Source organism: Pseudoliparis swirei, chromosome 12 (genome assembly GCF_029220125.1).
Source record: "Pseudoliparis swirei isolate HS2019 ecotype Mariana Trench chromosome 12, NWPU_hadal_v1, whole genome shotgun sequence".
Taxonomy (NCBI): domain Eukaryota; kingdom Metazoa; phylum Chordata; class Actinopteri; order Perciformes; family Liparidae; genus Pseudoliparis; species Pseudoliparis swirei.
The window spans coordinates 23,686,497-23,708,976 of NC_079399.1; the positions used below are offsets into that span (position 1 = coordinate 23,686,497).

The following is a 22,480-nucleotide window of genomic DNA, read 5'->3' on the forward strand; positions in this document are numbered from 1 at the left end:
TTGCCGAGCAGCGCGAGCCTGGAGCAGCTGCAGAGCCACGAGGAGGAACACGCAGCCAGAAGAGAGCCACTTGGACCGGGTAAGAGTCTTTACTACACACACGTTACGTATCACGGTGTCCGTAACTTGTGCGTGGTGTTGACTAGTCTTGTATTTTACAGAGAGGATTCACCAGCGCCTGCAGCGCAGCCTGCAGCTCCACCTGCCCGGCCAGCAGAGAGGTCTCGTGCCCCGGAGGACCACCAGCATGACACGATGACATGATGTTATTATAGTGAAGCCATATTGTAAATAGTCTGTCAATAGTTGTGTTCTGTTTTCTATTTCACAACATGTATATAATGTAGAATTTTTATTTTTTTATGTACAATACATATTTATTTTAAAAAAAATGTAATGGTCATTTTTTATTTGCACACACCCCATGCAACTTTATCTGCAATATGAAGTCATTTCTCAGTCCCATCTTTATCATTTTGGTGAATGTGTCATTTTTACTAAAAAAACGTTAATACAAAATTTGGTTTTCCTCATTTATTCAATTCAGTTTATTTGTAGAGCCCAATTTCACAAATTACAAATTTGTCTCCGAGTGCTTTACAATCTGTGCATATAGACATCCCTGACCTTTGACCTTTGACCTCACATCGGATCAGGAACAACAGAGGAGGATCCCTCTCCAGGATGGACAGGTGCAATTACATTGTATTCAGATATTTCACTGCTTTTGTGAACCTATGACCTTTGGTAAACCAATTTCAAACAACAAAACAGTTCGTCCACATGAGTAAAGGTGTGTTTTCAGAAGAGATATGAATAATTTTTAAAAATCGAACTTCAATTGTCAGCTTTAGGGCCATATTTTCTCGAGTAAAGCGCTGTCAGTCTGTTTGTGACGGGTTCTTACACATGCTGACCAGATGACGCCGCACATCGCCCTCAATTTAAAGACCCCTTTCTAGTTTCTGCTGCAGGCAGGATATTTAATACAGTCTGTCTCTCAGGACAATCTGTCCATTATTTTGCGGGGTTTAAAACAATTAGAAATTATTGAGCTTGAGTATTTCGTTGGGTAATAATTTGTTTTGAATGTTGAAAGTGAGCATTGATCTCTTTCCAGTAAATGTTGATTACTTTAACTTTGCACCTTAAATTGAAATGTATAAAAAACAGACGCAATCTCCAGGTTTAATAAATTACATTGCGTGTCCAAATGCTCCTGGCCCGGCCCCTCTGTCACATTTTAGAACCGAATGTGGCCCGCAGGTCAAAAAGTTTGCCCACCCCTGCTCTAGACGGATCGGGCCCCGTCTACATCCGGGATATGGTCACACCGTACACCCCGGCACGTTCGCTCCGCTCGGCAACAGCCAACCGACTTGTGCCTCCTGCACCTCGAGCTAATCGCTCTACATCCAGACTGTTTGCTGTCCTGGCTCCTCAGTGGTGGAACGAGCTCCCCACTGACATCAGGACAGCAGAAAGTCTCTACATCTTCCGCCTGAGACTGAAAACACATCTTTTCCGACTATATCTGGATGAAAACACAGATTTGCATTTCAGTGGCACTGGGATGGCACTTATTGTGGTGCTTTTGTGGTTCGACTGAGTTGAGGAAGTGTTGCTTCCTGTGTTCTTGTAGTTCTTGGTTTGTACTCTAGGTTGAATGCACTTATTGTAAGTCGCTTTGGATAAAAGCGTCTGCTAAATGACATGTAATGTAATGTAAAAAGTTATACTATGTAATGAAACCATTTTTGACTGTTGTTAATATTTTCAATTAAACACTTTATTATAATTTGCCATTGTCCAGACATTCTTCCTCGGTCCTGCACTCGAAGATTTTTGAAACACAACATTAACCACAAAATTCTCGTGAAGTCATTTTCATCGCGTTGCTTTTGTCTGAGTTGCGTAAATCATTGTGTAGTCCCGGGTTTTTTCAACAGACACTTCATCGGGTGATTTTCACCTGACATTAGCAGGGCTCTCAAGTTTTGAAGACAGGCAAGAGTGACATTTCCATCAGCACAGCACCCCCCCGCCCCCCCCCGAACGAACGAAATTTTCGGATATCAGTCAGTCGTGCGCAATTCCAGGATGCTTTATTTTCATTGGTTGCTGGATTAAATCTTACCCAGATACAACAGATACGGGTTTTTTTCTGATTGGCTATTGTGTAGCCCATTTCTTTTTTTTGATTGGCTGATAAGTGTCTCCTCACAGCAGAACTCCAGGGGAGCGCTTGATTCCTCCACGGTGAGGGCAGCGCGGCCAGCTCATGTTTGCGCTGCGGCACATTAAATAGCCGAGAGTTTTTTTCAGCGTGAGAAATACGATGTGTGGCGGGAGTGCGTGACTTACGACCGAAATGCGTGAGTCTCACGCTCAATGCGTGACACTTGAGAGCCCTGCATTAGTGAGGGCAACATATTTTCGGGTAGATATTACCGTTGCAGGGAGACTGTGCCTTCCTCGGACAAGGCTCACATGTCGCTGGAACGGATGGACCGAAGAACAAGTTTATAGCTCCATTAGTTATTTTTAAATCATTTTTAAAATTAAGTTTTAAAGATTCCAGAATTATTTCCCAGATTCATCACCTTTTTACAGGATACCTGTTTTTTTGTTTTATGTGAAGTAAACACGCCTATTGCTGTCATAATACGCCGAGGATACACAATATAAAATACATAAGAGTACGCTTTTTCCAATTAATAAAAGCATTGTAAAACAAGCGAGACAACAAACGGCAAATATATGACGATGAGAAGAATATTTGTAATGCGTCAAAAACGAATGTAATTTAAGGAGAAATACGTTTGAGTCAAACGGAATTGCAAGTTACCTTTTAGTTCTGGGGTACTTTAGTGATACAGGGTTCTGCCATGAGGAGGCCGTGATACATCTAATGTGTCCTTGCCAGTAAACTACCTCCGTGTCACGGACCTGCTGGAGCCGTCTGCCTGAATTAACCGCTGGTTGGAGCCAATACACGATCAAGTGTGACGGAAGTAATAATACACAACTCAAGAGAGAACACAGCTGCTCCAACGGAGCCGTGACCCGGTCTTCTCCGACTGGGATCTCATCATGGGAATGCAACTTCTTCACGCTGCGGAGTGTATTGAAGCCACCTTCTTCCACAGCAGCGTGAGACGGCAATCTGGCAGTTTCAGGCAATGACTGTATTTCAGACTAATTACAACAATGTGTTGACTGGATGCAGGTTTTACTTAGAGATCGTCAGAATTGTGAATTTATTTTCTTTTTTCCTATGAAATAAGTTTTTATTTCTTGACTTGTTTTATTCCTGGAAATATTTTGCAGTCTTCACATTTTTGTCTTCGTGCCAAGTATACATAACAAATATAGTCTAATATATATACATCATTTTATTGTAATCCCCTTTCTTAACCCTGTGAATAATATTCAGATTTTTGGATATTAAAGGGTTTATTTGATCGACAATATTTATTTTAGAAACAATAACTCATGTTAATTGTTGAACATTTCCGTTGGTTTGGTTCTTATTTTTCCCCAAACAGGATCTCTTTTACAACCTTTATATTTAGCCTTGTGGAAGGCAACACACAGTTCCTGTCCTCGTTCAGGCAAACATGAACTTTACATTTCCCACAGGAGACGTGATCTTTGCAACACCGTGGCTGTGTCTACTACCGCGCACTTGAGCACTTGGAGCACTGACTTTCAGTGTTCGAAGTGCGCCACTGAAAAAACCAGCAGAATTCAGTGCACTGAAAGTACCCGGATGGTGCACTGCAAACGGGCAAAAAATGTCGTGTAAAACGATGGACACTACTCGCACTAAGCGGCCGCCATCTTGGCGACGTAGCGGAAGAGGAGGAGCCCTTTCGCCAGCTTTTCATTTTATTTCTAAAACAATGGCGGACAGCACAAGCGGTAGACCACGAAGCTACAGACCGTAAATGTAAGTATCAGCGGTAATTACACATTGTACTGGTATTACAATGTACTACTAACATGCCATTCTCAGATTAGTAGCATACCTAGGTAGCATTAGATGCCATTGGATCTGCATGGCAGTTATGATAAGCTAGCTGGCTAATCCACCACCCGGTCCTCTTGCCAGTCCGACGAAGGTGCACTTTTATCGGACACTTTTCGCTTGACGAGCCGGGGCAGGTCGGCTCCAGGCGCTTTCTCCAGCGGCAAGTCCGACAACAGATAGCTATGTCAGTCATCGGACAGTGTTAAACAACGGCTGTTCTGTTAAACAATCTAATAGCAATTTTAATAATGGATTAACAATGGATATGCTCAGTTTAATAACGGGTTAACATGACACCGCGAACGTTTGCATACACGCCGCCCGATAATTAATACCGTTACGATAGCTATCTAAGCTTGTCCTTCTTGAAATAATTGTAGCTTTCAATCATCGTTGTGTTGTTTTTTTAATGTCGTGTATGTATTAATTTAAATGTAATCGTGGTCTGGGACAGAGCACTGAATGGCTATCCTCTTTCTGTTTCCTGCCCCAGAGACGTTTCCTGGAGGTGCTGGTGCTGGTCCTCTGCTGCCCTCCCGACATCTGGCTCCAATGACCTCTGGCACCTCACATCCACCTCCAGGGCCTTTAAGAAGATGGACCGCCATCGCGTCTTCAGTATCCCGAAGGACCTCTCCACAACACACCTCGCCTTTGACAGGCAGCAGTTGTAGCTTGGAGGTGGACAGGCTGCCTGAAGGGGGTCATGAGGCAGATGGGTTGGGACAGGCAGGGGGAGCCACCATCCCCAAGGATACAGTATCCTGGTGGAGGGTATGACTGCTCATAGAAGATGGGGCTGTTATTCAGGACCCTGGCATCATGCACTGAGCCCGGGGCCTGTCGAAGGCCCTGGCCACCACCCGATAGGAGGTGGCGCTGGCAAGCCAAAAAATACAAACTAGACAGGAGATCTCGGGGCCCCAACCGTGGTCAGTCAGTGCCCAGCACAGCCATGAGGGCGTTGAATGACTCTCGGGTGAGCCTGAAGTCCACCCTCATGTCACTGTGGCCATCACAATACAACGCCAGCAGTGGCATTGCAACATTGATACGGCAGCGCCGCTGGGACTGGGTGGCTGCTGTAGAGTGTGGGGAGGGGAGGGGAAGGGAAGATTATATTAATATGCAAGTCATTTTATCAATAAAATGTTGTCATTGAGGTTGCGTAGTCTTTTATTGCGTTTTCTGATTTATATTAGAATTGATGCATGTTTGTAACAATAATTAATATGCCTGTGTGTTCAATTGCTAATTGATTCCTGTATCAGGGTGAACTTCACTACAACAGAGATGTGTATAAAAGTACAGTCAGTCAAAGTAGGCCTATTACTGTGTGAATTCAAGCAGATGATGCCTATCATTTCAGTGGATAATTCTTAAAACTAATTGGAATCTAGGGACAAACATGTACAGTCATGTTTTATTTCCATATGGTGTGTATGTGGATTGCAAAGAAGAAGGCTACTTCTGACAAAGATCATTGAGAATTTAGCATACCTAGCGAGGAGAATTTAATTGCAACTACTACATGAAGCTATGCTATGAAGGTAAGGCAAAATCACAATTAAATTTACATATACCATCTCGACTTCAGCCAGAAGGCGGAGGCTCCTGCCGCGATTGTGGAGGTATCGCAGTTTCCACATGGGGTGGAGAAAGGTAAACAAGGGACAACAAGCGGGCAAGAAGTGCTTCATTTGGTCACTTTAAGGGTTTGGGTATCGCAAGCAGATTTGCATACGTCACTCCCGGCTTAATTTCGCGGGTGCCGTGAACAGATTTGCGTCCGTCACTTCCGCCAAGTGGTGAACGGTTAAGTGTTCCATTTGAGACAGCACTTCATCAGCGACGCAGTGCACTGCAATGCAGTGCACTGAATTGCAGTGCACTGCATTGCAGTGTACTTCGTTAAGTGCGCGGTAGTAGACACAGCCCCTGTGTGTGTGTGTGTGTGTGTGTCTTCCCTGTGTCCCCTGATTGGTCATTCCCCTCACCTGCCCTCAGCCACTCCTCTGCCTCCTGTGTGATTGCAAGCCCCGCCCTCATTGTTTCCACCTGTGTCTGTGTATTTAGTCTGCTCCTGGTTCTGGGCCAGATCCTCTTGGCATCCCCTCGTGTTGCGTCGCCGTCCAGCCTGAGCTCCTTGGCTGACATGTTCTGCCTCACCTTGACTCCTGTTCTCTGCTCCTGAGTCTCTGCCCTCAGAAACGTGACCTTGGCCTGTGCAGCACATCTCTGCCTGGTTTCCATGTTGTGAAGTGACCAATGCCTTCCTTTCTCACAGCAGGGTATATTCTAGTGTTTGGCCTTTAGCGTGGGGGTGTTGCTTCTGGGAGGATAGTGGTCTGCAGCACTTGATTCTGCCCTTATCCTGCCATGTGAGAGAAGTGGCAACAGAAGCCTGAACCCTTCTCGAGGCCATGGGCTTCTGGTTTCTTCTTGAGGACTGCCACAGTGACAGAGTGCCTCCATCACAGAGTGTCATCTTTTTCACCCCTAATGGGTTTGCAGGTATAACACTTGGACAGTTGGGCTAAAATGTTTTTAAAAAATCACATACACATACAATGTACAAATTAGTGTTGCCTCCTCCACTTCATTTCCTGAATCTGGAAGGGCTATTGCCAGCATCCCCCCATGAAGGCAGTTAATGAGGCAGAGGACAGAAAAGAAATATGCAATAAAGTAATTGCAGTTCAAATGTTCATGACAGGAAAACTGTAATGGAAATCAGGTACTTATGTAATCCGTTTGATGTAGGAAACACTTTTATTGATAAAGTTATTGTAAGAGCCATGTGGCAGCTGTCTCCAATTTGGCCTCGGCTGCTGGTGATTAGCAATCAGTCAGCAGCCGAGGCCGCCCTCATAAAAGCTCTGTTGAGAGTGGAAGGGAGGTGAGTGAGCAGAGGCGCAGTGTTGCGGTCTGCTCTGGTGTGAACCACAATAAAACATGTCAAACTGGTCATGGCTGATTTTTGTTGCTTTTGGGGGAAACCCACGGGTAACGGCGCGAGAGCTGCTACAAGCCACAAGTGTGTTTTTAGTAAATTTAAGTTTAAGAATGGTTTATAATTTAATATTTAGAATTATGCTCACGGTGGAGGAACTATAAGTTAAATATATTGAAAGATCTTGATGTTAATGACTGATGCTCGAGCCAGGCGATTTAATGACGTTATGACGGTAGCAGGTGTAAGAAATGAGCCGCATTAGACATGAGAGCAGATAGGTTTTTTTTACCGTGTGATCGTTTATTATTTTGTGTACTTTGTCAGCGTTTTTTGCCGTTAAAAATAAAATTGAAAAAAGGTCTCTTGTCATGCACGTGAGAGGGAACTCACTGTCTGCAGCTCTTTAGCAGCTGAAGGAAACAACGACGGAACAGTTCTTCATCATTGATGTGTGGCTTTGGCCCAACCGAGTCTCGAAGAAATCACATTTGGAAAGTTGGGCTAAAATGTTTAATTTTTTTATAAACCCATCACACATATATACTCTACAAATTACTATGTGGCCTCTTCATCCTCTGAAACAGAGAGGGCTATCGCCAACATCTCCTCGTCGGTGATGTCTTAGAAACATAAGGAAGCAGATTGTTAAATGAGTTTATTTTGTGAGATGAACAGCAAGTGTAATATTAGGTCATGAAATTATTGTTAGAAAACCAGGTTGGATCATATTTACCATCTGGAGATGCTGCCGATTCCTTCAGCTCCTCCAGTCGGCTTTGAAATGTGCGAATACGCACGTTACTGTTGTCTATCTCCTTCTGGAGGAACCGATAGCCCCATCCCTTGTTTCTTTTGGCGCGTCAGCTGGGCGATACGTGATGCAGCCTCACTGCATGTCTCCAGGCAGGACATGTACACGTCCTGCCTGGAGACTGCCTCATCCCTGATTGCATACTGTAGTTGAAAAAATGCAGAATTGAGGACCCATGTGATAGAATGAATCTTCAATTATCAGGTGATATGAGGACACAAGCGGTACAACTCGCACTCAGCAGTTGCAAGGCCTGAATAATTGCCTTGCCTTTCGGCTCATTGGTTGCCTCGAATTTGGATGGTGACGGGAATGCCATTGCTATGAAAAACAGAAAACGTGTATGAAGAATAAAAGCATATATACATGTTATGGCAACATTTGCACGACTTTCCTTGCACTGAAATGATCAAATGATTCAACAGATGTGGCCTCACGTATTAACATGGCCTTGTCTAACACTGAATCCATAAGTCACTACCAGTGGTGGCTGGTGATTTGGGGGGGGGGGGGGGAGGGGCGCAGTGGTTTAAATAGCACTCAACAATGAGAAGAAAAGAGGTTTTGAGTAGAATATTGTAAAAAACAAAGCTTTATTTCAAGAACACAGCGTGCTCAACACTGTCCAATAGCAACTATCAACACACTGTAACTTTGGGCATGAGAGGTTCAGAGCAGCTTTAAGAAACATTGGGCTGGGTTTCAGAGGTTTGCAAAATAAGAGTTTCACCCTCACATGAAAGAGGTTCAGAGCAGATGTTACAGATGTGGAACGGGCATGGAAGAAGTCGGCTCAGATGGTGGATTTTCCCAGCACTTATTTATTCTGCAGAAGACAACAGAACACACACATTTGCCTTCTGATCTGTCTCTGCACTTCCACTTCCCTCAGCAATATAAAACTATTGTCCATGGAAGACAGGACCACATTAAATCTAAATAATAATTCTCATCAAAAACCATGACATGTAACATACAAGGGGAAAACAGAGACCCCTAATGGACAAAATAAATAACTACGTGAGCTCGTCATTTCAGCAGAAACAGCGAAAATTCTAACTTTGAACAAAAGGGAAACACATACCTGCAGAAGACAACAGAACACACACATTTGCCTTCTGATCTGTCTCTGCACTTCCACTTCCTAAACACGCAAAACACAATTTACACAAGGAAAATATACGTCGGGGCGACCGGATGTAGCTAAACAAACGGTGCCAAAGTGGCTCAATGAGACCGCCACCAAACGTATATGTTGACGGTCTAAATGACACGACAGCTGGACGCCGTGATCGTATTAGCGACCATTACTGTATGTAACAAACGGTTAATTTTTATTAAAGAATATAGCCAAAATAGTGCGACATCGTTTTTCACTCAACTCACCCTCAGCAATATAAAACCATTGTGAGCAGGGTTGCCAGGTCTGTGACAAAACCAGCCCAATATCAGAACTCAAAATATGCCCGTGCCAAACCATATATACTGCTTTTAAAGTCCAACAGCATTGCTATCATTGCCAAATTTATTGTAATATCTATAAAGTAACAACATGTTTAGTATGCCAGCATTAAAAGCAGTTTTCCCTGAACAGTTATTTCACCTAGGTCCTAAAATGGCCTTGTGTAATTAGATACAGTATATTATCATAAATAAAATGTGTACGTGCTGATCTGGAGTCAGTTTGGTAGGATTTGGGTATGAATAAATTATTTCACTTAAAATATGGATTTTTATTTAAAGATATTCATGTAATTTGCATGCAAAATAGGTCTACCCGAACCAACGGACAAAAAATTCAACCCGCGGCAACACTTCAAAAGTAGCCCGACTCCGCAGGAAAACCGCGGACCTGGCAACACTGCTCTCGGGGCTGAGGGAACATACGGGTCTCTGATCTGCCGAATAGTCCAATCACGTGACCAGTGGCCATGGCGCACATTTTTGTGACCCAAGATTCACGTTTCATCCGTCAATGAGAAGCCGTCCTTGCCGAAACGACAAATGTTTTCTCGCTGCCGTACACACACATTGGGCCGGTGTCCCGAAAAAGGGGAGGGGCTTCGCTCCGTGATAATGAGTGGCGATATATTATATTTTTTCACATTAACTTAAGTGGTTGTTGACAGGCTGACGGTCTCCCACACATATTTAGCACGTCAACACGGTATATTTACTATTTCAATGATTTGGCATATGTTTGACAGGATTTTTTTTTCATCTCAATTTTAAGAGGGGCGGCGCCCTAGCGCCCTCTATGGACGCACCGCCACTGGTCACTACGTGTTTTTACACACAGCCGTTTACAGGTCTCATGTTGCAGGTTACGTGTTACACGTGGTCTTGCTGTTGCATAACTTTGCCATAGTATGAGTATTGGAGAAAACGATATCAGCGTGCAATATAACGGACGACCCGTCTCATTTGTACGACCACTGACTGCTTGGCAACACGTTCTTACATGTAAGCTAGTTAGTAGTAGTTAGCAACTCTGCGTGAACAGTTGCACTGTTAACTTGCTAGCACGCCGCATCAGTGAGAAGCTTTTAGGCTATTTTATTAAGTATTTGTATGCAGCAAGCGTTCTCACTGCGCTGACCGCATTTGCTGTGTAACAAGAAAACAAATGAATAACACTATTGAAGCATGACTTACTTTAAGATGTCTTGGAACATACGAAGCTGCATGTGGGTCGTGAGCAAACTGCGCGAGACTTGAGTTTTTGCTGTGATTCCAGTCATTACAATAGCCATCTGTAACGGCTTCGTGGCCGTCACCAGCAGGTTTCTCCCCTAAGCACCAAACGACGTACAAGAGGGATCTTTGGCAATATCTTTTATTAAGACGTAGACTGTGCCTCTGCCCTCCTCAGTCCCTACTGCTCCTTTATGGGGACTGATTGGCCTCAGCTGGTAACAATCAACCACCAGCTGAGGCCGATTAGACATGGTAACACCTTGGACTTTAACCATATTATATATATATAATGACAATGCATATTGGTGATTATTATTAGGGTCAGAGCGGAGGACCTATTCTTTTTATTACCGTACGTGTTTTTGGTGCAAGCTTCTGTTTAGAATTGTGGTCAGAACAACCAAAAGACCGTAGTTATGAAAGCTTCAGGTCTCAGCAAACAAGGTGGATGTGATGACAAAAAGAAAAAGTCATCTTAGCCTTGAGTATTTCAGTGAGGAAACACAATTGTCAAAAGTTTTTACAAACTCATGTAGTACCCCACTAAACCCAACAACCTTTGCAACTCCTTTGTCATGGTTGTGGATATCCAGCTACTGCCATGACCTTGGCCTGAACCGGGGCTTTTTTTGAAGCATGTACTCAACCTCTGCGTCCAAATAACCATGTTTAAACTGGCAGCATACTGTAGAAGTGCTGCTTAACCCTTGTGTTGCCTTAGGGTCATTTTGACCCGAATCAATATTACACCCTCCCCCCGCCTTTGGGTCATTTTGACCCGATTCAATGTTTCACCCTCCTGTTACCTTTATATTTACTAACATATTTTACCCTTTGGGTTCAATTTGACGCCAGCAATTAAAACCTCCAGAAAATTATTAGAATTAATATTGTTTTCCAAGTTTAAGTGTGAGGCACTTTATGTTTGTTTGTTGACTACCGAAAGAACACCGACATTAAACATTGAATGGGGTCAAATTAATCCTAAGGCGGGGGGAGGGTGTAATATTGATTCGGGTCAAAATGACCCTAAGGCAACACAAGGGTTAATTGGCTGAGCCTCTCCAACATCAATGTCATGCTCCGCCCACTCAGTTTGCAAAGGTATATCTCCAAATAAAGACTGATATTTGAGCACCAACTCAGACATCTGTTCATGCTTTTCCTCAGGCAGATGAGCCAACAACTTGACTAAATTAAGAAGTGACTCAGAATTTTTTTAACGCCCATAAAGGAGACAATCATCAGGCTCCGGCACTCCATCTGTCGTGCACCAAAACCTCTGAAGCCACCGCAAGAGCCGGATGAATCCCATCTCTCACCTCCTGACTCAAGTCAGTCTCCACTACACGCCCGTAGCATGGTTTCAGGAGATTTACATGGCAAAGACACTTTACCTTCCTACATTCTGGCATTGCAATGACATGGTTCAACTCAGATGTTTTCTCTGTGACCGTGTATGGACTTGTGTACTTGGCCTGAAAAGGGGAACCAACAATAGACATAAGTGCTAGAACCTGGTCTCCCGGACTGAACTTATGTCGTTCCGTACGCAGTCATACAACTTCTTCATTCTACTTTGTGACACTGACAACTTTTCCTGTGCCATACTACCAGCTAGAAACAAACGATGCCTAAAACCATTCACATAGTCCACCAGTCCTACTGCAGCCATCTTTCAGTACTGCCAAGGGACCACGCACAGAATGTCCAAAAACCAACTCATTAGGGCTAAAACCTGTACTCTCCTGTACAGTCTCCCTCGCAGCCAACATCAACCATGGAAGCCCCTCTTCCCAGTCTCTATCCAGCTCACTACAAAATCCACATAGAAGAGACTTAAGGGTCTGGTGAAACCTTTCCAAGGCTCCCTGGCTTTGCGCATGATAAGCAGACGACTGGTTCTGTTTAACGCATGTTGGAGTTGGGCAGCAACACACCACCTGGACGGCACTCACTGGAAGAAACAGCGGTAGACTTTAACTCTATAAAGCATTTATGCAAAATCAGGATACAAACAGACAATCATGCGCATGGACCCCAATCCAGAGCTGTCACCAATGGCCCCAGCGCTGGAGAAAGGATGCCGGTTCATGGTGCGCGGCCATTGAAATAATCAACAGGAACAGTTCTGATTGGTCAGGAGAAAAGAGGGCGGTGTTTTCTCATTGGTTCTTGTTCCTCTGCTTCCATCGCTGTCGCTCACTCATTGGTCCTTCTCGGCCCGCCAATGAGAGCATATGTTGTGAAAAAGTGAGAAAGGAAGATGGAATTCACATGTAGCTTCCTTGACTGAGCTGGGGAGTTTTCTAAGATAATCTTATCTCTTCCGAGGTGGGACGAACTGTGGCGAGGTCGTTCCCAGGATATTTACAAAGGGCCAGTGTGTGTGTGTGTGAGGGCTGTGGTTGAATCCGGATATTAATTGTCAAAGCTGGACCTTTCCTTATCTTATCTGCGCTCAGTAGTTGTCTCTGTGGCTCTCCTGTTCATGTGAGCATGAGTGTTGCTTTGTTCTATTCAAATCTAGGGTGAGCGTTGGTGCATAAAGTTCTTTCGTGTGTCTGTTATCTTCTTTGATTAGTTCAGGCGCTGGATTGCCCTGCTAAAGTTTCTGACCTTCCAGTGATTTTCCACATAACATTTATGCAAACAATACTAGGCTATGCTAAGCTATAATATATATTCTTTACACGCGCAACAACCTCAACACCTGCCCAAACATGTGTGATGAAAAGTTAGACCCTTGGTCACTCTGGACCACCTTAGGAATGCCAAATATAGACATGAATTGTGACAATGCCTTAACCACAGCCTTAGTTGTGATTGATCTAAAAGGATAAGCAGCCGGGTACCTGGTGGTTTGACACATCACTGTGCAAATAGTTACACCCTGACTTGGCACATGGCAACAGCCCCACACAGTCCACAATGAGGTGTGTAACTGGTTCACTCAGAGCTGGGATAGGCTGTAGTGGCTTAGGCTTGATTTTTCTGCTTCGGTTTTCCTGTTACCTGGCATACACAATGCCTTACTGCCATAGAAGGACACAAGGTATGGTGCTTCAGGGCCTTAATGTAAGGGACATGGGGTACTATGTATGTATTTTTATATTCTTAACGCGTCACGGAATGTGGGTGCTGGGAGAGCCGGACTTGTTTTGTGAAAGGCAGTCGTTTGGGGTTTTGACATGTGCTGACCAAGAAGGACTCCCGCTGTGATGCAGTCAAATCAAACTTGTATTTTACATGTGATCATGTGATCAGAGAATAAATCCTCCCGTTGGCTGAATTATTACTTTACCAGACATACAATTTTGAGTGACGCTAACAGGACCTTCACCTCACTACCTAAAAGTGACACAAATCCACCTCGCATGAACGGAGCATAAGCTGCCACTGGTGACAAGAGTGAGACGGAAGCTCCTCAGCCACGCAGCAGTCTGTAACTGCAGCCGCCAGGCAGCAGGCCTCACATCCCGGAGCTTAGCCTGTAACAAAGTGCCTTCCAATGCCCTTCCTCTCAACAATAAACAGGCATTACTATTGTCAACTCTGACACCAGGTTTACAAAATGGATTGTTGTGGCTGGATTTCTTCCTTTTTGGTCCATTCTAACTAATATCTTAACCTGATGCATATAAACTTGTATCTCTCTCCTCTCTGACTGCTGGTGAGACACCACAGAATACTCACCCTCTGGACCTCAGTAATCAGACACCCACAGGACACAGAGTTTGGATCAGAGTTCAATTCACGTAGATTTATTTGTAACCAACAGTTTCACAAATAAACCTGGTCTGGGTATTAAAGACAAAGACCTTTTTACCCACCACAGGATTGAAGCAGACGTTGTGCTCTCGCCCTGTTGTGGGATCAGGAGGAAAAATCCCCCAAAAAGCATACGTTTTGTGTTCGCGATATTAAAAAAAGGAAAGAGTTCGCCGAATACCACACGGCAACAGGAAGGGAGTGGTAACGTAATAAAGCCCGACCGTACCATAGGAAATCATTTGGTTTTGCTAGCGACATGTTTGAGAGTCCCGTCTGACCGACACAAACACTTGAAACATGTTGGTGTTCATTTCTTTTAATGACCACCACTAGGGGGCACGTTTTGTCACTGCAGTGAATTTTTCGGGGCGTTTCAAAGAAGAGTTCCAGAGCCTCTTGCAGGGCTCTCAAGTTTTGAAGACAGGCAAGCGTGACATTTCCATCAGCACCCGATGCTCACCTGTGCGCGCATCGCAGCTGAGCGTTGATATCTTAAAATAGTAATAGCTTACACAGCAAATCCCATTGTGAAAAGTATATATTACTCTGGTCATGGTGGAGAAGTCCCTCAGTTTACACAGCTGACAGGGACTGCAAGGGCAATGGCAGCCAGCAGGCTCATTGTTGGGTACAAGACACCAAACTCATCATATTTTAGGACAGTTCAGACATTATGGTCAACTGTCTTGTTCTGAAAAGGTTCAAAATGATATCAAGAACAGTTTAGTGTTCATAATGTCATGAATCACATTTTTAAGTTGCCTTGAATGGACCAGAGACCACTTGCTCCTTGAAAGAGGTCCATTCCTAGTGGAGTGCCAAAATCGACACGGTGTAGGAGCACGGCAATGAACACTGCGGACAAAGTTAGTTTATTTGGCTGCACACCTCTGTGGCCGTTTATACACTCACAAACAAATTATCCAAGACACTGACAACTTGTGACCTTTAACCCCTTAACGCCACCTCGTTGCCCTGGTTACGCTCCCAGCTCTTAAGGGACCTGGTCACATATCTTGCGCGCCACCCTACTAGTCCTGTGAATGTGATCCAAACAGAGTCCCCTACATACATCCCCCCCAGAATTCACCAAGACTAAAGAAAACATCACTCAAAGTCTCGGGGCCCGAATCAATCGTCCTGCCCGACTCCACTTTACTGAAGCTGGAGGCAGAGCGGCTGTTGCCGGCTGCTCTGTGGGACCAGGCGATGAGACATGAGGAACTGAAGCCGGACGGGTCACGGGGAACCGGGGCTGGACAGGAAGGAGACGGGGCACAGGAACCCGGGGCCGGGCGGGACAGAGGGAACAAGAGCCGGCGACGGGACACCGGGAGCAGGGTTCGGCCGAGGTGCCGACAGGACACCGGGAGCACAAACCGATGTGGACTGAAGCACAGAGGCAACAGCATGAACCCTCAATGTCTGTGGCTAAAGGGCCCGGAGGGACTCCAACATGTTCTGGAGAAGAACGTCACAGTAACCTGGCCAGACAGGAACTTTGCAGTGGAAACTGCAGCCTGCTGAGTCCATGTTCTGATTTATGAAGGCTGGGTCCATTTCTGGTGGCTTCGTTATGTGTTGTCGGAGAGAGAGAGGACCCAATTGCCGACAATTCTTCGAAACAAGGATTTAAATTCTAGAATCAGGTTACACACAGTACTAGTACGACAACACAAACTACACGGTACGAAGCTACACTGGGAATGAGACGAACAGGGTTTAAATAGGCTACACAGGCAAGGTGAAGGTGATTGGACAACGGGGAACGAGACACAGGTGGACACAATGAGGGCGGGGCTAGCAATCACACAGAAGGAAACAATCGGTACCAGGCAGGGCCGGAGTGGGGCCACTTTTCAGCCCGGGAATTTCAGGCTCAAGACCAGCCAGTGTTGCCAGGGCCGCGGATTTGGGCTACTTTTGAAGTGTTGCCGCGGGTTGAATTTTTTGTCCGCTGGTTCGGGTAGACCTATTTTGCATGCTAATTACATGAATGTCTTGAAATAAAAATCCATTTTTTAAATCGGGCATGAGAATCCCTCACCTTTCGGCGAAATTCGCCGTTTTGAAACCAAAATAGGTGACTTTCGTGAATCGTGTAGATCCGAAGAGTTTTTGTTTGGGGGGGGGGGGGGTCAATTGGCCGGCCGGCGTTTCTGAGATTGGAGTGGGACACGGAGAAAATGTGGAGTGGTGCTCTTCGCAATAAAACATCTTTGATGGGACGTGTCGCGTCTCGGCCAATCAGCGTCAAGATGTCTTCAGCGTTTGGTGGTTTAGGTTAGCTTGTATGTTAGCCGCTACTTCTGCTGCTGTCACGCTGCACGGTGGAGCGATGCTAACAAAGTACCCGTACGTTAAGAGCGATGTGATTTAGCATATTTTTAGTATGATACTTCATTAAAAGAGCGCGGGATCAGAGCGCACGCGCTGCTCTGCGTCAAGCTGTCTGCGCACACTGCGTAGCGCTCAGCGAGTGGCGTTAAGTGGCGGAATTTTCGGCTTTAAAAATAAAAATAAAAAAAGATGCCAGAAGTGAAATGTTTAAGTTCAGTCTGTAAAGTTCTGTAACTCTACAGCTGCTCATCCTGATGAACTCTGTATCCTCTGGTCAGATACTGACTAATGGCTTCATAGTGTATCATCAATGCTATCATGGCTCCATGTAGTTTCATTAATATCTTGTAGGCTAATACTAATAATACTGCCATTTGTTAAGTGTTGAAAAAGTTGGTAAAAAGTGAACCATACATATATTTTATTTATTACTATTATAGATAAATATACCAGTATCGTTTTTATGGTATTGTATCAGTATCATGATATTTATGGCAGGTATGGTATAGAACAGGGGTCCCCAACCCCCGGGCCGCGGCCCGGTACCGGTCCGCGGCTTGGTTGGAACCGGGTCGCGGAAAAAAAGTGAATAAATAAAGTTGGAATTTTTTTTTATTTTTTAAATCAGTCGGAAAAATATATTATTTTGAAAAAGGACCGGATCCACCGTGTGTACGTCTGAGCCGCGTTCAGGAGTCTTAAAGTTCGGGTTTATCGCTGCAGGCGAGTCTCACGCGCCGAACCCTCTGCTGGCGGCACAGTGACAAAGAATCTTCAAACAGATTCAACCTGCTCAATGAATTCTGTCACTTCAGGGAAATGACAACTGTTTTCAAGTTGGCCGATAAAGTCGCTGCTGTGTGGGCGAGTGAACAGCGGAACATTCTACATGTTTCAGACGTTGACCGGGTGGAAGAGGCTTTTAAAAGAGTTTGAGCGGTACTCCAACCACAAAAGACCCGACTGCAAAAGAATAGACCTGCAACCCATTTGTAAACAAACCCACCTGGTGAATCGAGCCGTCCGAGCTAGAAGAAAATGTGTTGGAGATGCAAATGACGGTGGCCTTAAGGGACATTTCACACAACAACTGTGCCGGTGTTCTCATGACAGCGACCAGAACTCGGTGAGGAGCAGCGGACCAAACACACGTCTGTGTCGCCGTCTCCATTAGCGGCTCGTTGCAGGTCAACAAGCACGGCTCACACTAATTCGGCGTCATGATGAGTTGTAGTTTTGGCACTTTATGCCCTTCGTATAATTGTATGACGTCATATTTATTACGTCATTTTTATTGCCGGTCCGTGAAAATAATTCCTGACACGGAACCGGTCCGTGGCTCAAAAAAGGTTGGGGACCTCTGGTATAGAAGATCGTGACAACCAGGTAGAGGCAGAACAGACTCGAGGAACAGACTCAAGGAACAGCTTGGCTCAGCAGAGCACACAAGACTTAAAGACTTGTTCACGCCAACAACAACAAAAAGTAAGTTTGTTCATGAATGACCATATTATACACAATATTACTATTATTATAGGGCCCGATCACTGACTTGGTGTCAGATGGAGGACCTATAGATTATCATACAACGTCCAACATCGATGTACGTGGAAGTAACCACCAACCCCCTCCCCCGCGCGCGCGCTCACCTTTTTCACCCCTGACCCGTTTTCATGCCTGTTAAATGAAATTATTTATTTATACCCAAATCCTACCAAACTAACTCCAGATCAGCACGTACACACATGGACATGGACTTTAAAAGCAGTGTATATGGTTTGGCACGGGCATATTTTGAGTTCTGATATTGGGCTGGTTTTATTGGCCATTGGGCTGGTTTTGTCACACAGACCTGGCAACCCTGAGACCAGCCCACTTTTTTCATGGTAGTGGAAATTGGATAAATGAAGCAACATTTCAGCTCTTACTATCCTGGAGTTCTTTTATTAATACCATGGTCCAACAAATAATGTAAAGGTTATATACAACAATAATAATCCACTTAAGATGAGAAGTTAACAAAAAATATGCATAACATTAAAAAGGCAGAAGGGCATTGCAGGGGTGTCGGACTCGGATCAGGCAGTAGGCCAGATTTGTTGGAGTGAGACCTCATGGGGGCCGTCATGGTCATTGTCATTGTCATGGTCATTATCATTTTTCTGCATGAGTATTATATAGTGGTGATTTACTCCTTTACTACACCCACTTCTGAGCAAACAATGCATATTGGTTCATCAAGTACTGTCATATATACTGCTCTTTCTTAGAATATATAACTTTAATTCATATAGTTTCCTCTGTTATCCTCTCTACCTGTCCCTGTAGTCATGGCCTCCTCATTGCAAATGTCGGGCTCATCATTTTCAGCAGGAGACTCTTATCTGCTGCTCCGAAGCTACAAAGAAAAATTAAGAGTGATATTACTGCATACTTCAATATCAATAGTATATATCAATATTTGCAAAGTCTATGGATCGCCATATTTTGGGTGATATAAAAAGGCTAATATTTTAATTTAATTTAAGATTTTGCTTGGGAATAGGTTGACAACGCTACAATGATATTAATCAAGGCTACAACGTTAGCCGAATAGTTATGTTGCTTATCATTAGGCCTTTGTCTCTCTTTACCAGTTGCCACTTGTGTTTGTCCTCTTGAAAATGAATCTGTAAGCTTGGCACATTTGGCAGCATCCTCCTCCAATGCCTGTCTTTTTTTCAACCTGGCTTTTTCAGCCCCTCCTGCCCTCTTCCTCCCGTCCATCCTCCCTGACGCGTATCGTTGCGGTCGGGCCGGCCCAGCTATCCGTAGCTGAGAACTTTTTGGAAAAGACGGCCAAGGACCGAACCAACTCTATTAGGAAGCGCTCCTCTCCCAAATTGAGTTGGTTGGTTCCATAATGGACTGAACCAACTCTATTATTTGGGAGGGGTGAACTTCCTCGCATGGTACAACCCATGCAGAGGCTGCGGTGTCAGAATGCGGAACGTGTGTAGCCCACTTTAAGAGAAGATGGACTAATGTGACAAATGTCAACAAATACAATTCTCAACCGGCCCAGAAGTGAAGCGGCCCACCGGGAACTCTCCCGATTACCCACCCCGGGCCTGGGACCAGGGCAGACAAAGGGAGACGGATGACACAAGGACTTCAACATAAGACACAAAACGAGACAGAAACTCCGGGTCATGACAGAAGCTGCGTGCGGCTACGGATTACAGAATATTTAATATTATGACCCAGACTCGAGGGCTTGATGGTCCGACGTTAATGGGACTTCCTCAACACGTACAAATAGTGATTATTTCTTCCGTGGTGGACGGTGGAAACAAACTGTTATCTGCCACGATAAGCCACGCCCCGTCTCCGGCACTTCTAGCGCGAGTGAAGAAAATGATCGCAAATAGTCCGGCAAGTGAACTCACGCGAGTACATGTCGTAAAGCATCGTGAGAGTTCCCCTCTCCTCTGGCGTGAACGCAGCATGGAGGAGTGAGCGGACTCCGTTGCAGAAAAAATGACCTTCAAAAATAAAAGCACAGGAATTATTTTTCCCTTCCCTTTTATAAGAAAAGGCATCATATTTATTTCATGCCGTCGCGGGCCGCGAGTTTGACACGTGTGATCTACAGGCTCGCTAGTTCCACACTGGTGCTCTGCCTGCTGTGCCACCGTCATCGGATTCGCTCCCACTGTCCTCGTCTTCAGTGCAGCTAAATGCAATTTCATCAGGAAAATAGTATTAATTGTACTTGCATGAATATCTGGACATAAAAACAAATCATATTTCTGTTTGTTATATGGTAGCATTATTTCAGGGTAGACTAAAGAACTTGTCAATCTGTCAGGAATGAAATGGCTTTATGAAAACTAATTTTAAAGATTAATTTAGCAAATTTGTACTTCTCAAATGCTAACCATGTTCCTACCCATTGGGGTTGTCTGGGGTGGAGAATAAACAATTATTTGTAGATATTATTTGAACATAATTCTGTCCGTTTGCCCTGTAATATTTAAATTAGTATAAGATATGTTCAAAGCATAAGTGAGTGTGTTGTAAGTGTTCATTTATTTACAAACCTTCCACTTCAATCTCATCCAGTGATTTCCCCTGCATGTTGGAAAGATTCCCTAACCCTTTTTTCATTGATAAAAGCAACTTGTGGCTCATCGTGTTGGGTATTGCAAACAGGAAGACGTTTATGGCACAAAAACCACAATTTGTTCTTTTACTGGCAAGGAGTGACAGAGCATCCATCATGCTTGGTGTGAGCAGAACTGCAACCTTTCTAACCCCCATTTCCATGATTTCGATTCAGCTGAAAGAGTTGCTGAGTCTCTGTTCAGTTTTTGACAAGCCCATGGCAACATCTTAATGAAGCATCTTTCATGGAAACCTTTGAGGCTCATTTTTTTAAACCTCCCCAGCACGTCTTCGATTAGACACAATGATTTGTGAATGGGTGCTCTTTGCAAGTTGAGTGTAGTTCTGAGTACTGGCCTTGTCCTTCACGTTGCAAAAGTCAGTTTCTGCAGACTTCTCATTTTCTGAAGTGTATCACTCAATTTCAGTGAGAGGCTTGGTGTTGCGTACGAGTGTTTTTCTTCATCAAAACCTGAAACTCTTAACAGCTTGCACAATCCTCTGGAAGTTAGCAGGTTTAACAGAGAATATGTACAGAGAAGTCTGTACGCAGACATAGCAACAAACGCCCCACTTCACGGAGCTTCTGTCGTATGTACTCATACTTGGTAGGATCTTGTCCATGTTTGTTGTCGAGTGACTGAGCTAAATTAATAATGGAGAGACCATTTTGCACAACTGAAACAACCGCATCCTGTTTCATGACACTAAGGATCTTCCACACGCCGCTTGAGATCTGCTGACTGAATGCATTTGAGCTTCAGCCAAACAGTACTTTGATTCTCCCAGGTTCTCTATTCAGTTCAATGTTTTCTGGCTTAAAGGAGCAACTGCAGGCATGTCTCCAAAGTTCCTTACCAATGTACATGCCTTGACAGTACATACAGAATAAACTTTCCAGCCAATGCGTTAGCTTTTGTCTTTCCTTTCACTTTTCAGTGGCCATGTTCCATCTTGTAAAACTGTAGTGTTGTGTTTAAAATGTCCCTTATTCCTCATCTTTTCTATTAATATATTGTGCTCTTTTGAGTGCTCAGGGAGGAAAAATGTGTTTACAATTTCACCAAGTGTCTTTTGCGTTTTCAAATGGTGGGAAATTTTGCTTGGTGGCTCACCACAAACAAAACATTATTTTTTGGGGGGTCATATTCATATGTCTCACTTGTTTGTTAAGATCAACTTGTTGAGTCTTTGGTCAAATTCAATGTTTCAGCAGCATTGGAACCAAGAGTTTGGCAACCTTTTGATGAACTCGACACAACTGGGATGCTGGTGTCTGACCCATAAGATGTTCCAGCGTCAGGTAGTACTGGTTTTACTTGAATCCGTCCAGCTTTCAACTGACTAGGCGTAATGGGGATGCTTGTATCGGAAAAATCATCATAATCATCTTTATCGTCATCGTCATCTTGTGTTTCTGAGTCCGGTATGCACTCAGTATCCTCATCGGACATGCACTCGGGGGCGGTTTTTCCTACAGGCGGTATAGGCGGCCGCCTCGGTCGCCATTCAGAGGGCGGCGCAAAAAAATGCCATTTAAAAAATAAATCTTAACATTAGGGTAAAATGAGCCAAAAATCGAAAACGGAAGGGGTACGTACCTCCTTGGTGTTATCAGAACATGCTAGCACAGTGAGGCGTTTGGTTAGAGTGTGTGTTCAAGAACTTTGAAGAACGAATTAATGAAGAGGCAAAAGCCATCCGGGGTGGAATTTAAGAAGAA

At 44.4% G+C, this 22,480-nt stretch overlaps 1 long non-coding RNA gene across 1 annotated transcript; it reads left to right on the forward strand.

Annotated features, from left to right (window-relative positions):
- Positions 1–3,664: 3,664 nt before the first annotated feature.
- On the forward strand, positions 3,665–5,196 carry LOC130202687 (uncharacterized). Its single transcript, XR_008833384.1, has 2 exons — positions 3,665–3,952; positions 4,527–5,196. It is a non-coding gene; the product is annotated as an uncharacterized LOC130202687 (long non-coding RNA).
- The last annotated feature ends 17,284 nt before the right edge of the window (positions 5,197–22,480 follow it).